We start from the raw sequence: 13,525 nt of genomic DNA, 5'->3' as shown, positions 1-13,525 counted from the left end.
GAGGTTCGAGGGAAGGGGGCTGGGGGTACCGGCCCGAGGGGCTGAGAAATGTGTTCCCCGAAGGGCAGAGAACTGGGGGAGCTGTGTCCCCGCAGTGTGGGAAGGAAACGCCCTTTCTATCTTAGCAAACAGGTGGTTTCTGCTTTTACCTCCTCCCTGAGCTCAGTGTCTAAATAAAAAGCCCTTAGCTGGGATATTTTTGCTTGAATTTCAGCTCTGACTTGTGAGCTGGAGACACTCTTCCTTCCCCCCTCCTCCAGACAAATCCCCGGTCCCCCCTGCTGCCGCACGCCGCAGCTTCTGCCCTGGCGGAAGCATCTCACAGCTGTCCCCGCGGCCCCATCAGGGCGGGTGTCCATGAGGGGACGGATGCCTGCCCCAAACGGGAGGTCTCAAAGCAGGCCCAAAGGACATACAAAGGATGTCATCAGTGCCCATGTATTCTTTTAGCATGACTGTAAACATGTTTTCTCAGGTTGCTCAGAAAAGTGGTGGGTGTCCCATCCCTGGAAGTGTTCAAGGCCAGGTTGGACAGGGCTTGGAGCAACCTAGGTTAGTGGAAGGTGTCCCTGCCCATGGCAGGGGGGTTGAAACTGGATGATCTTTGAGATGCCTTCCTGTTACAGCAGGGATACTGTAACACGCCTATATCAAACCAGGAGTCCCGTGGAAAAGAAATATATATATGGACAGATTCTTGATAGCTGTTTCAGAGATGTTTATTTCTCCAGCCGCATGGCCGGAGCTCTGCCCAGGAACTGTTCCAGTCACGGGACCAAGGGTCCTTCTGCCCGCGCAGGGAACACAAACCAACCCATGGGAACGAGGCTGAGCAGGGGCAGGGAAACCCCGTGTCTCCCCCCCAGGGTCCCTCTCCCAGGGCTCCATGGCAGGGGGAGGGACCCCAACACCTTCCAACCCAAACCGTTCTGATTCTTGCATAAACACAGTTGCATCTAAAGCAGATCGGTGGGTCAGGATCTAGACCAGGTTATAAAGATGTTCCTGTGTCTGCTGTAATTTCCCAGTGCAGGCCTGAGACCTTAGGTATCAGCAGGTTTGTGGCTGCTCAGATCCATGAAAGCCCACACAGCTTTGGTGGCAGATGGCAGGGTTGATTTCCCTTTTTTTGGTCTATCTACTATGTGGTAGTAACAGACTCAGAAGGTTCTTTCTGTTGTGTTACAGCTCACCCTCAAGCTGAAGAAGCACTGCAGATGCCTTTCCACAAAGTTTTCTCCTTTGCTATGAGAAATCATTGACCAAATTCAGTTTTCTAAACTTCAGAATTTTCTGGGGAACATGCATTCAGTTTTATACATACTTTAAGTTGACATGTGCTTAAATGGAGCAGATTTCTACCCTGTCAGGTGGTTGCAAAGGCAGGTCTCCAGTGTCTTCTCTAACCCCTTTTGCCAGTGACATGTTATTTTCACTCAGCCCAGTCTCATCCCTGCTACTGCCAATGAGACAAAGTGTAATTATGTATAATATATCCTTCATGTGATATTAAGACCAATTCATGGCCATGCTGTGCATTTTTTAAGAGACCTGTTCACCTCCCAGTTCCTCCGTTCCTTGGACAGAACACATTCAGCTTCTATGTGGGTACAGAAAGACTTGGCTAGTGGAGAAGGATCACCACCTTTGCTGTTCCCTTTCAGGTTTCCTGCAGGGATCTCTACCTCAATGTAAGTTAGAGACTGAGTCTCCAAAGCACTTTGCTGAATTTACTGACTTGGGACTTGAGGTTTGTGTTCATCATATGGCTGTTTAAAATTTCTTGACAGGATTGCATTTTAGGCACAGGTTATTAGACAATCTGTTCAGTGGTATGAAAGAAAATATCCATGAGTGCAGGAAGGTGAGAGGTTTCCTGAGGACTCACAGCCTTGATGACCTCTGCCCAGCTTTCGGAGTGGTTGCATGCTTTATTCACATCTCTGCCATCAGAATCAGCCAGAATCATTGGTCTACAAAAAGCAGATGAAATACTGAATGCTGGATATGCATCTACAAACCTGAGAAGGAATCCACTGTCTCCAGCTGATCCCATTCCAGCACTCATAAATTGCATCAGAAGGGTGGGCAGGCATTGGAACAGGCTGCCCAAGGACGTGGTGGAATCACCATTCCCGGAAGTGTTCAAAAAACCTGTAGGTGTGGTGCTTATGGCCATGGTTTAGTGGTGCAGCTGGCGATGCTGGGTTAACAGTTTGACTCAGTTTTAGAGGTCTTTTCAACCTTAATGTTTCTATGAAAAGAAAAAGGAGGGCAGGGGGTTGCTCAACTCTAGCCTGAAGCAGCAAAACAAAACTTTTCCCATAATAGAGTGCTATGTTCTTTATGCTGACTTTCTGCATAACTTTTTCTTCAGGCTACTTCACTTCCCAACCCAGTATTATATTCAATATTATCTTTACCTAATGTTAAGCCTATGGGATGCTGGTGGTTTTCTCCCTAAAGCTTCACCTTCCCAAGAATATTTTGCCTCACACAAGGATCTTCTCACTGTCACATTAGCTTGATCTGTTGTAAGACATTAAACCAAGTGGTGTAAAGCAGATGAGTGTTGTGTACAACAAAGAAAACCTAATATCCTCCCTTGGTCTGTAGAAGGTTTGTATTTAGATCTTGCAGCAGTTAGTATTTCATCTACTGCACATAATAATCATCTGTCAACATTCTTACAGCAAGCTCAGTTGTTAAAGTTGTTGCTTCTCTTTACAATGTACCAAGGTGATTAACTGAAAGAGAATCATTCGTCTTTGCAGGTACTTTGTCTCCAATGATCTGGAAGAAGTATAAACAAGTAGAAGGCAATTCAAGCTGCTGTCTTATTACGATTTCTGTTGGAAACAGCACTGAATCAGCAGCTCAGAGGGTTATGACAAACATCGATGCGCAGATACATAACTCAATTTCCCCACATTTTTCAGTTCTTTCTGTTCTGATTGTGAGCCTTTGATTTCCATTTTCACCCTGGGGTTAGGAATATAAAAGATGGATGTACTGCATGGAGAAGAAGGTCTGTGTAGCCTGATATCTTATCCCCGGGAACGGATGGCTCAGCAGGTGTGTAGGAAAACAGTAATCATTCCACAATGCTTCCCAAGAATGATGTCTCGGTCTGTGATTGTTGCAGAGGGATTTCCTCACAAAGACATGGTGTGTGACTTGAACTGCTCACAGTCCTTTCTTCTCTAGTAAATTTACCAGCCACATTTGAAGCCAGATAAATATTGTTTACAAATTTTTTGTGCGACATATCCTGCAATAGTTCACTCCCAGGAATTATGCAGTCTGCAAATCACGGTGCCTTTACCTCCTGAAACATCCAGTTTGATCACAGATATAACTGGCTTTTCCTTCTGCCCAGTTAATGGTGTCTCAGGGCTCTGACAGGTTTCTTATACAAATTCCCTGAAAATTCTCATGCTGTCAAGGCTCAGATCAGTAGCTGTGTGCTGGCAACTCATAAATTCTTAAGAAACAAGGATTTGCATCACTGGGGAATACTCTTGTCCTTTTTTTATCTTTATATACATTCTCTTGTGCACATTGTGTATTATAGTCCCTAAAGGCTTACATTTCAAGGCATGAAGCAGATCCAAATGGTCTCTCCTAAGAAAAAGTCTACCTAGCAAAGAAATGTTCTCTTCCCTGCAGTGTAGAATTTTCTACGCCAAAACCTATTGAGAGCAATGAAAGGAAAAGACTAAATTCTGCAGAAGAATATGTTTTGCATTATTGTGCTGCATGTATTGGTTTAGTTTGTTATAGGTTTTCTAGGACTCATGTATCATGAAAGTATTCTGTTTTGGTCTTGTTCTTACTTTGTTGTTGTTAGTGAATTACAGGATTTATATTTCCTAAATCCTGACACATAAACTATTTCTGTTGGATGAGCATTGCATGCAGCTTTTCATCCAATGCTGCAAGTTACAAAGTCATGAATTATGGAGACCTCACAGTTTAGTGAAGAAAAGACTCATAAAGTTAATTTAAAAACAAATAAAATTTCTACTAATCCTACAGTAAGTTTCAGAATAACACCTTCAAGAGTGAAGAGCAATGGCAACAAAAATGGAAAAATCTACCATCAACATGAGCAAAGACTTTAAAAATTTCCTTCCCACTCTTCAGAAAAACCAGCTGACTCTTGAGCCACATACAATTTGTTCCTATATTGATAACCCCAGTTGCATCTAAATCCCATTTAATATAAAATGGTTGTAAGAACAATGATAACTCACACAAATACTGTTATAATTATTTCTTGTTTCCTGACTTATCTAAGGCCATTCTCATAGTTCTCCATCTCTCTAATGCACAGTGTTTATGTTTATCCATCTCTCAGTCACCAACTTCTGATTCTTTGTTCACAAATCACATTTTAAAAAAACATAAACTTTGCTTTTATAAGTTAATACCTAAACCATATAACAAACATAGTATTTCATAAAACCCCTTTTTGTCTTCTCTATGTAATTTGGGGGAGAAAATACTATGGTAGAGAAAGGGAGAAATCTTTCCTTATGGTGACCCAACCTTCTGAAACTCATTTTGTAAAACATAACTGTTTTAAGCAGTTCATTGGGCTGACCTATGAAAAGGATGCATAGTGGAAAAAACTTCTCTGTATGTAATAAATGTGATTTATCACATGGCTCCCTCCACAAAAGTCTGCAAAAGCAATCCACAAGCCAAACATATAATTGAGTTCTTGTTAGTTATATCAATATCAAAGAGGACAAAGTATCACATCCTTGTCATAGGTTTGAGTTATTTATTACAAATTACTACAAGGACTAGTGGTAGATTTAGTAGCTTCTGTAAATCTGATATCTGATCACTGGTGACATTAGAGAATCACATGATCACAATATTCTGAGTTGGAAGGGACCCACTGGGATCATCGAATCCAGCTCATGACTGATGACATTACCTGACTGATGACCTGACAGCATTACAAGGTCTATAATTAAATGTTTTTCCTTCTCTCCATTTATAGGTATAAACTTCTGTAATGCCGAGTTCTGGAGATCATAGTAACTCACAACACACTTGAAATCAAGACACTTGTAAAGATATTGATACAGTGAAGGCTTTCTTCTGAATATGTCTGTGACTCAGTGGCTCAAATAGTAAATGAATTGCAAAATGAAGCTTGTCTGATGGACTAGTATGGAACAGTTTTCTTCCTCATTATTGAATTCCAACACAGGGCCTGGAGTGCTCTTCAACTTTGCATTTCCTTGTACTACAGTAAATCAACCTTGAAGCCTCTTTCCTGGATTTTCAGTGAAGTCAGGCAAAGTGGGTTGGGACTGGGGTTGCTGCAAGTAAAGCCTAAATGCATTGTCTTCATCTCTAGGACAGTGAAACACCTTTCTTCCCCTCTTCCATTACATTTTAATATTTTGACCATCATCAAAGAATCTGGAATTCCACAGCCTAATTCATTTACAAACACTCTGATCACTGAACTCAAAAGCATCACATATGCTCAGGACAGAACTCAATGTTGAACATCACCAATCCTTTGTTGTCTGCACTTCATCTATAAACATGATCAGAATGGCTTTTTTCTCTCTCTTTTTGAGAATGTAATGCAGACTGAGTGAAAAGATACAGACTACACTGCCTCTCTAGGTAATTTTACTTTTACATATATTGTCTATTTCTTTGAAGTTAATATTGCATTGAAATCAAGGAATTATTCTTTATAATTAGAGACAAGCAGAACAGGAGCAAGAAGTAAAGAATCATAGAATAATAGAATAATTTAGGTTGGAAAAGTCCTTCAAGATGAAGTCCAACCATTAACCCAGCACTGCCAAGTTCACCACTAAACCATGTCCCCAAATTCCACATCTACATGGCTTTTAAGTAGCCCCATGGATGGTGACTCCACCACTTCCCTGGCCAGCCTGCTCCAATGCTTGGTAACCCTCTGAGGGAAGAAAGTTTTCCAAATATCCCATCTAAATTTCCCCTGGTGCAACTTGATGCCATTTCCTCTGGTCCTGACACTTTTTATCTGGGAAAAGAGACCCAGAAGAAGAAGAGGAAAAATACATTTATGAGTCTAAAGCTAAGGTGCCAGTAAACATTAAAAATTCTATATTTTTGAAGTAGACAATCAACCAGTTTGGTGTCCTTGTGTCCTGGCCTTCAAAGTCAGATTGGATGGGGCTCTGAGCAACCTGGTCTAGTGGAAGGTGTCCCTGTCCATGGCAGGGGGTTCCAACTAAATTATCTTCAAGGTCCCTTACAATCCAAGCCATTCTAGGATTTTGTGACTGTGATTCTTGAAGTTATCATGACCTTTTAAAAATACCTATAAGAACAGAAATTTATTCTGATAGCATAGTCACCACTGTGACCCTTATTTGTGCTGGAAGACCCTTTTCAAGCAGTTGATCTGACATGGTTTCTTCTCCAGCTTGTACTGTTTGATATATCCTGCAACAGCTTCCCACCTGTAAAATTTCTTCATGTTCTCAGCATCCTTGCCTAATTCTAGAGCCACACTGGAGATCTTGCAACCGAACTAACCAGCAGCATGACAGCAGGAAATCAGGTGTAGGAGCCTGTGCATGTCAGACACAAAGGAGATACATGAGGATGAGTGGTGCTGTGGGTGTAAAACCTTTCAGTGTGCACATTTGAGATGAAGGGATAACTCAAAATACAAAGAAACTGGGCAGCCCATGCAAGTGCTAATCATCCCTTTCCTTTTTCACTCTCTTAGCCTGTCAGCTGATATGTTTTTTAAAGGTTAGAGGCTGGTGTTGTTTATCCTCTGCACCACAGTTTCCCGTTCTTACACCACCCAAGTGTCCTTCTGTATGAAGCCATTATAAAAGTCCAGAAATATTTCTGAAACCTTTTCCTCCATATATTTTCAATGCAAAATAATATTTTCAATATGGAAATAACTTTCCACTGGGAATAATTTTGCATCTTGGTAGCTCCTAGGTCTGTAAGTTATATTTTGTATCCCACTGAGAGGAAAAAATCACATTTTAACCAAAGATAAAGTCAAATTTCTTCACTATGACTTCCAGAAAATAAAGTTGTGTAGATTTTTATATACAGAAGACAAAAATAATGACCCAGACTGAATATGGCTTATTCATGGCCTCAAGCCAAGACAAATATAGAAGGAAAGTTTTAAGGATTAAATTTGAGAGATGAAGAAGATATTCTCATACAGGAAAACTTACTTTCATGTCAACTGACTGGTATTTTTCCCAGGTTTGAAATATTGCAATTAGTCTGGGAAGAAAGGTTAAAGGGCATCAAGCTGGTGACGTTGTCAAAGGGAAATAATACACAAATTTATTACATGGATATCCATAACTCATGCATAGTATATTTACTAGGCAGAACCTATTTTTCCCTTTCCATTGGACTTCAAAATACAGAGAAAAGTCAGTGTCAGTGTTGATGGTAACATCTGCACCTAGCTGCAGTATATTTACAGGTTGAGCAACGCAGTGAAAAAACCCCTATGAATATGAAATACATTTTCCTATTGAAAATACTGATGTATTTCTTTTTGGTGCCTTTAAAGAAATATCAAAATTAGATTACATCATTTGAGAAAAAAAAAGATATTTTGAAAGAAAAGAGGTAGAAAAAAAGTTAAGGTTTGTTCTATCAGAGAGGTGGGATGAGTTGAGGTAAAAGCAGGGAGAAGAGCAATTTTGAAGATTATTCTGTGCATATAAATGCACCACACAGCTGAGTGATTGACAGTGCAAGTTTGGTCTTCGGACACAATATAAAATATGAACAGATGGAAAATTTGGGAGGAGAAAGAACTGTGAGTTTTCTGAAGGAGCACTTTAAGAAGCTTGAATTTCACAGAGTGAATGTCAGACTGCTTAGGGCAGGATGGTAGGGTGACTAAGCAGTGACAAGCCAGAAGAATGATTTTACTGGTTGATTTTGGAGCCTGTGGGATACTCTATGTGATTTAGAAATTGGAAGAATATAAGAAGAGCTCTACAGAGTTAGACCAATGCTGCACTTAGTCCTTACTCTTCATTAATAGATAATAAAACACTCCTAGAGAAAAGCAGGGTGAAACTACAGTAAAGCTCTCCATAATCATCTCCCTTGCTCCAGTAATTTTTATTTTTGTCTTTTCCTAGATGAGAGGATGGTATTTAACAACATTCAGTAGATTTTTCCCTCAGGAAATACACAATTCCTCTTTGAACTAACACAAGCTAATCACACAGCAAGTTTCAAAACTTTACTGCATTGTGCAAAAAAACAACTCCTTCCACATATTTGACACTTATCAATTTTACTTGATGACCCTTAATACCCTTATTGGTCTAGAATGCAGTCCTTCCTTGTTCTGACTCTCCATATCTTCCATGATTTAATTAAGCCTCTATCATAGTCCTCTTCAGTCTTTATTTCTTGCAGGATGATCTGTAGCTCATTTGCTTGACCTTCTCAAAATTCTAATTATCCCTGCCAGTCTTCTCTGTGCCTTGGCAAATATCAGTTTATCCATATTAAGATGGGGAATTGTTTGGGAAGCAACAAGGGCAGGAGTCAGTAGTTATGATTTGCTCCTGCCATGATGTACACATGCAGTGACTTACCTGTTACTGCTTTGCTCTCAGTTCTTCTCCTCATAATTGCAAAATGCTCTTGTCTTTGACTGCTACTAAGCATTTCATGGACCTACCTATTGTAATCTCAACATCTTCTAACAACAGGGTAGAAACTTATCACTCTCTGTATACATTTGGGATTGGATTCCCATGTACACCCTTTTATACTTACCAATAAAGAATTTCATCTGCGGTTCTATATCCCAGTCCTTCACTGTCATTAAGTCTTTCTGTCACTATGTGCAGTTGGTTTATCTCTCTTCTAACACTAATGATTTACTATTATTAGATGATTTTGCCTCCTTGTTATTCCATTAGTTTTTGAGGACAAGATCTGCTCACACCAACCCCAGTGAGACTCCACAAGTGACTTCTGGCCACTGTGAAGCTCTGCACTGAGCACTATAGTAAGCTCTAAGTAAAGTAAAAGGCTGCCACTTGCAGTGGAGGGGGAGCCTGAAAAACAGGCATTATTTTCCAGCTTTTGCTGACCAAGTGTAGTTTCTTTCCAGGAAAGTGGTATATTTTAAAAAGACAATCTGATTGTCAGGTTCCTGATGTCATTTGTTGTACTCGGAAATCTTTGCTTCTTCCCAAACCCAATATAGAACTTTTCCCTGAAATGCAGACTGAAAAAGTAGACGTGCTGTTCAAATCAAAATACAAGTTCAGCATTTTATGAGCTCTTGCTCCTTTGGCTGGTCTGATAAGCTGCACTCCCTCTGGAAGGTATCACTGGATCACAGAATCGCAAAGACCCTTAGGAGCATTGAGTCCAATCATTAACCCAACACTGCCAACTCCACCACTAAACCATGTCCCTAAGTAACACATCTACACATCTATTAAATACTTGCATGGATTGTGACTCAACCACTTCCCTGAGCAGTCTGTTCCAAAGCTTAAGAACACTTTCTGGGAAGAGATTTTTCCTAATATCCAGTCTAAACCTCCCCTAGTACAACTTGAGGCCATTTCCTCTCAACCTCTTGCTTGTTACTTGGGAGAAGAAACTGATTCCCAACTGCCTACACCCTCCTTTCAGGTATTTGTAGAGGGTGATAAGGTTCCCCCTGAGCCTCCTTTCCCAGGCTAAACACCCCCACCTCCCTCAGCTACTCCTCATCAGACTATTGCTCCAGCCCTTTCACCAGGTCCTTGACCCCTCTGGACTCACTGTTCAGCAAAGTCTGCTGCCTCACTGGGACCCAGGTGAAAGGTGTGATGAGAATACTTCCTATATTGGTAAAGCCCTTGGGTGATTATCCATTATTGTTTTTTCATGCAGGCAGCGATGAAGTTGCCATAAGAAGTCCAAGAGCGAACACGAGAGACTTCAGAATCTTGGCCCAAAACAACATCCAGTGTTCCAAATGAAATCTCACGGGGTTTAATTGCAATGGAATAATTGATCCTCCTGCCCATTAATACTTTTAAAAAATAAGATTTTTCCTTTTCTGGAGTAGAATTCTGTTGCCTGTTGCTGGAAATCTACATCTGGGAGTTACCTGCAGTAAATCAGATACAAAATGCACCTTAGAAGAGCATGGAAAAGGAAGGCAGCTTTGTTAGGGACATGCACACCCCCACTGACAGTCACTGCAAAAGAAAAGGTAAAGTAAGACAAGCCAAAGAAATTCTGGAGGAGGATAAATAGGCAGACTACCGGAAAAAGAAGACAGCAGTGGTTTTCTGGATTAGACATCAGTGTTTTGAACCACACATGGGTGTGTGAGGACATTCATTCAATTGTCCTATGAAACAAAGATGTGGCAATAATAAAACAAGGAAAGAAACCCAGCAGCATCAAATAAGTTGAAAGGCCTCACTAGAAGTATTTTCTGCAGAAAATTAACTTTCTCACGCAATGTTTTTAATGTGAAAATTTTAGTTTTAAGGACTTTTGATAGAAGCTTACGTCAGGGCAAAACTTTGTGACGCAATCTGACCCTCTTTCTAGATTCTTCACAAAACATATTTTTTAACCAAGTCCTCTAAACTACCTCAAACACAGAATAAATGTCTAACCTTCAGGTATGGCTTTCCCAGGATACACAGTCATGACATGCATGAAGGAAGGGACTGCACTTGGGGACTACCTGGGCAAGGCCAGTCTCTTTTCTGGTAGCAACAAATGTGGTAAGCACCAGACACAACAATCAATCATGATCAGTAAGTGCAGCTAAGAAATGGGAAGCCAGATTTGACCTTTACCACATCTTTGCCCTCCAAATGTCAGAGCGGTTAAATTGCTCTTGCTCCATCAGACAGGACATTAATATCTGCCTGCTCTTTCCAGCTTGTTGTGTTCCTTTTACTGATATAACGGTTTTGTGGATCTGGTGAAAAGTCCCATCACTACACATTCTTCATGGGTTTTTTATCATTTTTTCACTACTGATGAAAAGAAATATTACAAGGGAGCCAAAAACTGGTTCAGTAATTTTTCAGTAATCTCCGTAGGATCTAACTCATGATATCAAAGGAAGCCTGAGACCTTCCCCTTCTTCTGTCAATGCTGAGAGCTCCTCCCCTGAACTGAAAATCCTACTTAGGTGATACAGCTTGTGATGACTGTAGGATGCCTCAGCCTCATCACAAACCAAGCAAAATGCCTTCAGTGAGCATAGCAGCACAGTTACATTCTCTTCAACACGGTCACAGGAGGAGTCTGCAGCACCATTTAAACTCCAAGGAGTGGCAATGCAACATGGTTCATCAGTGAGTTTTGTTCCATGAGTGTCACCAGTGAGGGTGTGCAGAACTCAATACACTGTACAAAAATATGCATGTTGCCAGGACACTGAGACCAAAGAGTCTTAAAGATTTGGAAACATCACTGTGGTCATTGTCCAGCAGCCGTAAATTCCACCACATGAATGGGTGACTGAAATACATACAACTCCGAGAGCAAAGCTTCTGTTCAGCTCCAGTAAAGTTACAGTTTTAAGTCACTGATTAAATTACCTCTGATTTAGTGTGACCATGATTTGAGGCAAATAAACAGCTTCATAAGGTACTTCCATTTAGCAGGAAGTTGGGTGACAAAGTGGCACAGACTGGCACCTGATGACTTGTCTGAACAGCAAACCTGGCTTACATGGATAAGGAGAAGTGTAAGAAAATCTTGCTTGGCAAGTTGCTGCAGTACCATCCTGGGTGAGTGTCCTGGTACCGAGCAAACTGCTCCTGCCCCGAGCGGGACAGACGGAGCCCGACCGCGGCGCGGGGAAGCCGGCGAAGCACCCGCTCGTGTTCGCCTGGCTCCCCGACGGCTGGTGCCCAAAGGAGGCAGGATAAAGCAGAGGGACTCCACGTGGGGAAAGACAGTTTATTGCAAGGTAGAAACCCACCAGGAAAGACAAGCCACGTGCCTGGAGGGACGGTTTTGTGGCCTGACAAGCAGGCGTGGAAAACACACAGTAACCAATGATACATCGGCCAGGGGGTGTTATTGGGGTGGGGAGAAGGAATTACAGCCAATGGGGGAAGTGGTAGGAGAGGAGGAGTAACATAGACCAATTAGCTGCTGAAGAACATAGAACTCTTTGGAAATGCAACTGAATGTGAGAAATATGGGGAAGGGAGAGCTGCAGCTACAGGTAAGGCACAGATCGCAGCTTTTGAGGTGCTCAAGGCTTTTGGGGCTTGCCCTGGGGTTGGTCATGGTTCACCGCAACAGCATGTGATTTATTTCTGAACTAACTACTCTATAGAAAGTTAGGATTCCTCTAGAATTGTCTCTCTTCTCCATCCCACCTGTGTCATCTGGCCTCAGCTGCCTTTGCAGGTGACTCCGAGTTTTGGAAGCTCTCTGGTGAGACAGTGTCACTGCATGTGAGTGATAGTCTCATGCAGCTGTTCTAGCTCACATGTCTTTAAGCTGCTCACATGACATTTACTGCTTGAACAGTCTTCTACAGGAGTAAGACTGTGAACTAGATAAAAGTGCCTCATGGGCTGGGTGTGCCCACGAAGTGAACTTGATAAATCCGACCATCCCACTGGAAGCCTGTCCAACCTGGATAATGATGACTGCCCTCAGAAATTATTCTTTTCTTAATACTTTAAACTATTACTCCTTGTCCTATCACAACATGTGTTGGGGTCCCTCCCCTACCATGGAGCCCTGGGAGAGGGGCCCTGAGGGCACAGACACGGGGCTTCCCTGCCCCTGCTCAGCCTCGTTCCCATTGGTTGGTTTGTGTTCCCTGCGCGGGCAGAAGGACCCTTGGTCCCGTGACTGGAACAGTTCCTCAGCAGAGCTCCGGCCATGCAGCTGGAGAAATAAACATCTCTGAAACAGCTATCAAGAATCTGTCTGTCCATATATATTTCCTTTCCACGGGACTCCTGGTTTGATATATGCATGTTGCAGGATCCCCACTGCAACAAATGGTGGATAATTGAGAGCAGAACGATCCCCGATCCCTAAGCGACTGATTTGTGTGAGTAAACCCTGAAAACTTTGGATTCCTCTTCTTGGTTTTGCTTTGCTATTCCATATCTAAACTATGGAGGAACGGTGGGAAGACTCTTGGCTCTCAGAGCCGCATATGGACATTTATCTTAAACTTAAAATGATTCTTGAACAACGATTTGTAAATTTTAGCTTGATTCAAGCTCAAAAAGAACTGAAACACTTCCTGGCATGGTTGTTTAAGAACTTTTTCTATGTTTCTTGGGATTTAATTCTTACCAAGGGCTTTTGGAAAACCATTTGGACACAGTTAATACTGGAGTCAAAATATATGCCGATGGAAGAATATTTTCGTGAATATTATTTCGTTACCGAGACTGTTGAGCAATGTCAGCTGTGTCCTGGCGAAGGGAAGCCTGGCGCAGGGACCGGGCGGCCCAGGCCACGTGCACCGAGCGCTCTG

General features: G+C 41.9%; 1 long non-coding RNA gene across 1 annotated transcript in view; it reads right to left on the bottom strand.

The window, feature by feature from the left end:
- Positions 1–4,958: 4,958 nt before the first annotated feature.
- LOC108449733 overlaps positions 4,959–13,525 on the bottom strand; it is a 14,638-nt gene continuing 6,071 nt past the window's right edge. Inside the window, exons 2-3 of the long non-coding RNA XR_001866014.1 lie at positions 13,178–13,183; positions 4,959–5,936 (exon numbers count right to left, since the gene is read on the bottom strand). This is a non-coding gene — a long non-coding RNA (uncharacterized LOC108449733). The remainder of the gene's footprint in view (positions 5,937–13,177; positions 13,184–13,525) is intronic.

This window comes from Corvus brachyrhynchos, unplaced genomic scaffold, assembly GCF_000691975.1.
Source record: "Corvus brachyrhynchos isolate BGI_N302 unplaced genomic scaffold, ASM69197v1 scaffold89, whole genome shotgun sequence".
Lineage (NCBI taxonomy): Eukaryota > Metazoa > Chordata > Aves > Passeriformes > Corvidae > Corvus > Corvus brachyrhynchos.
The sequence above is the reverse complement of the archived record's forward strand: the minus strand, read 5'-3'. Positions and strand labels throughout refer to the sequence as shown.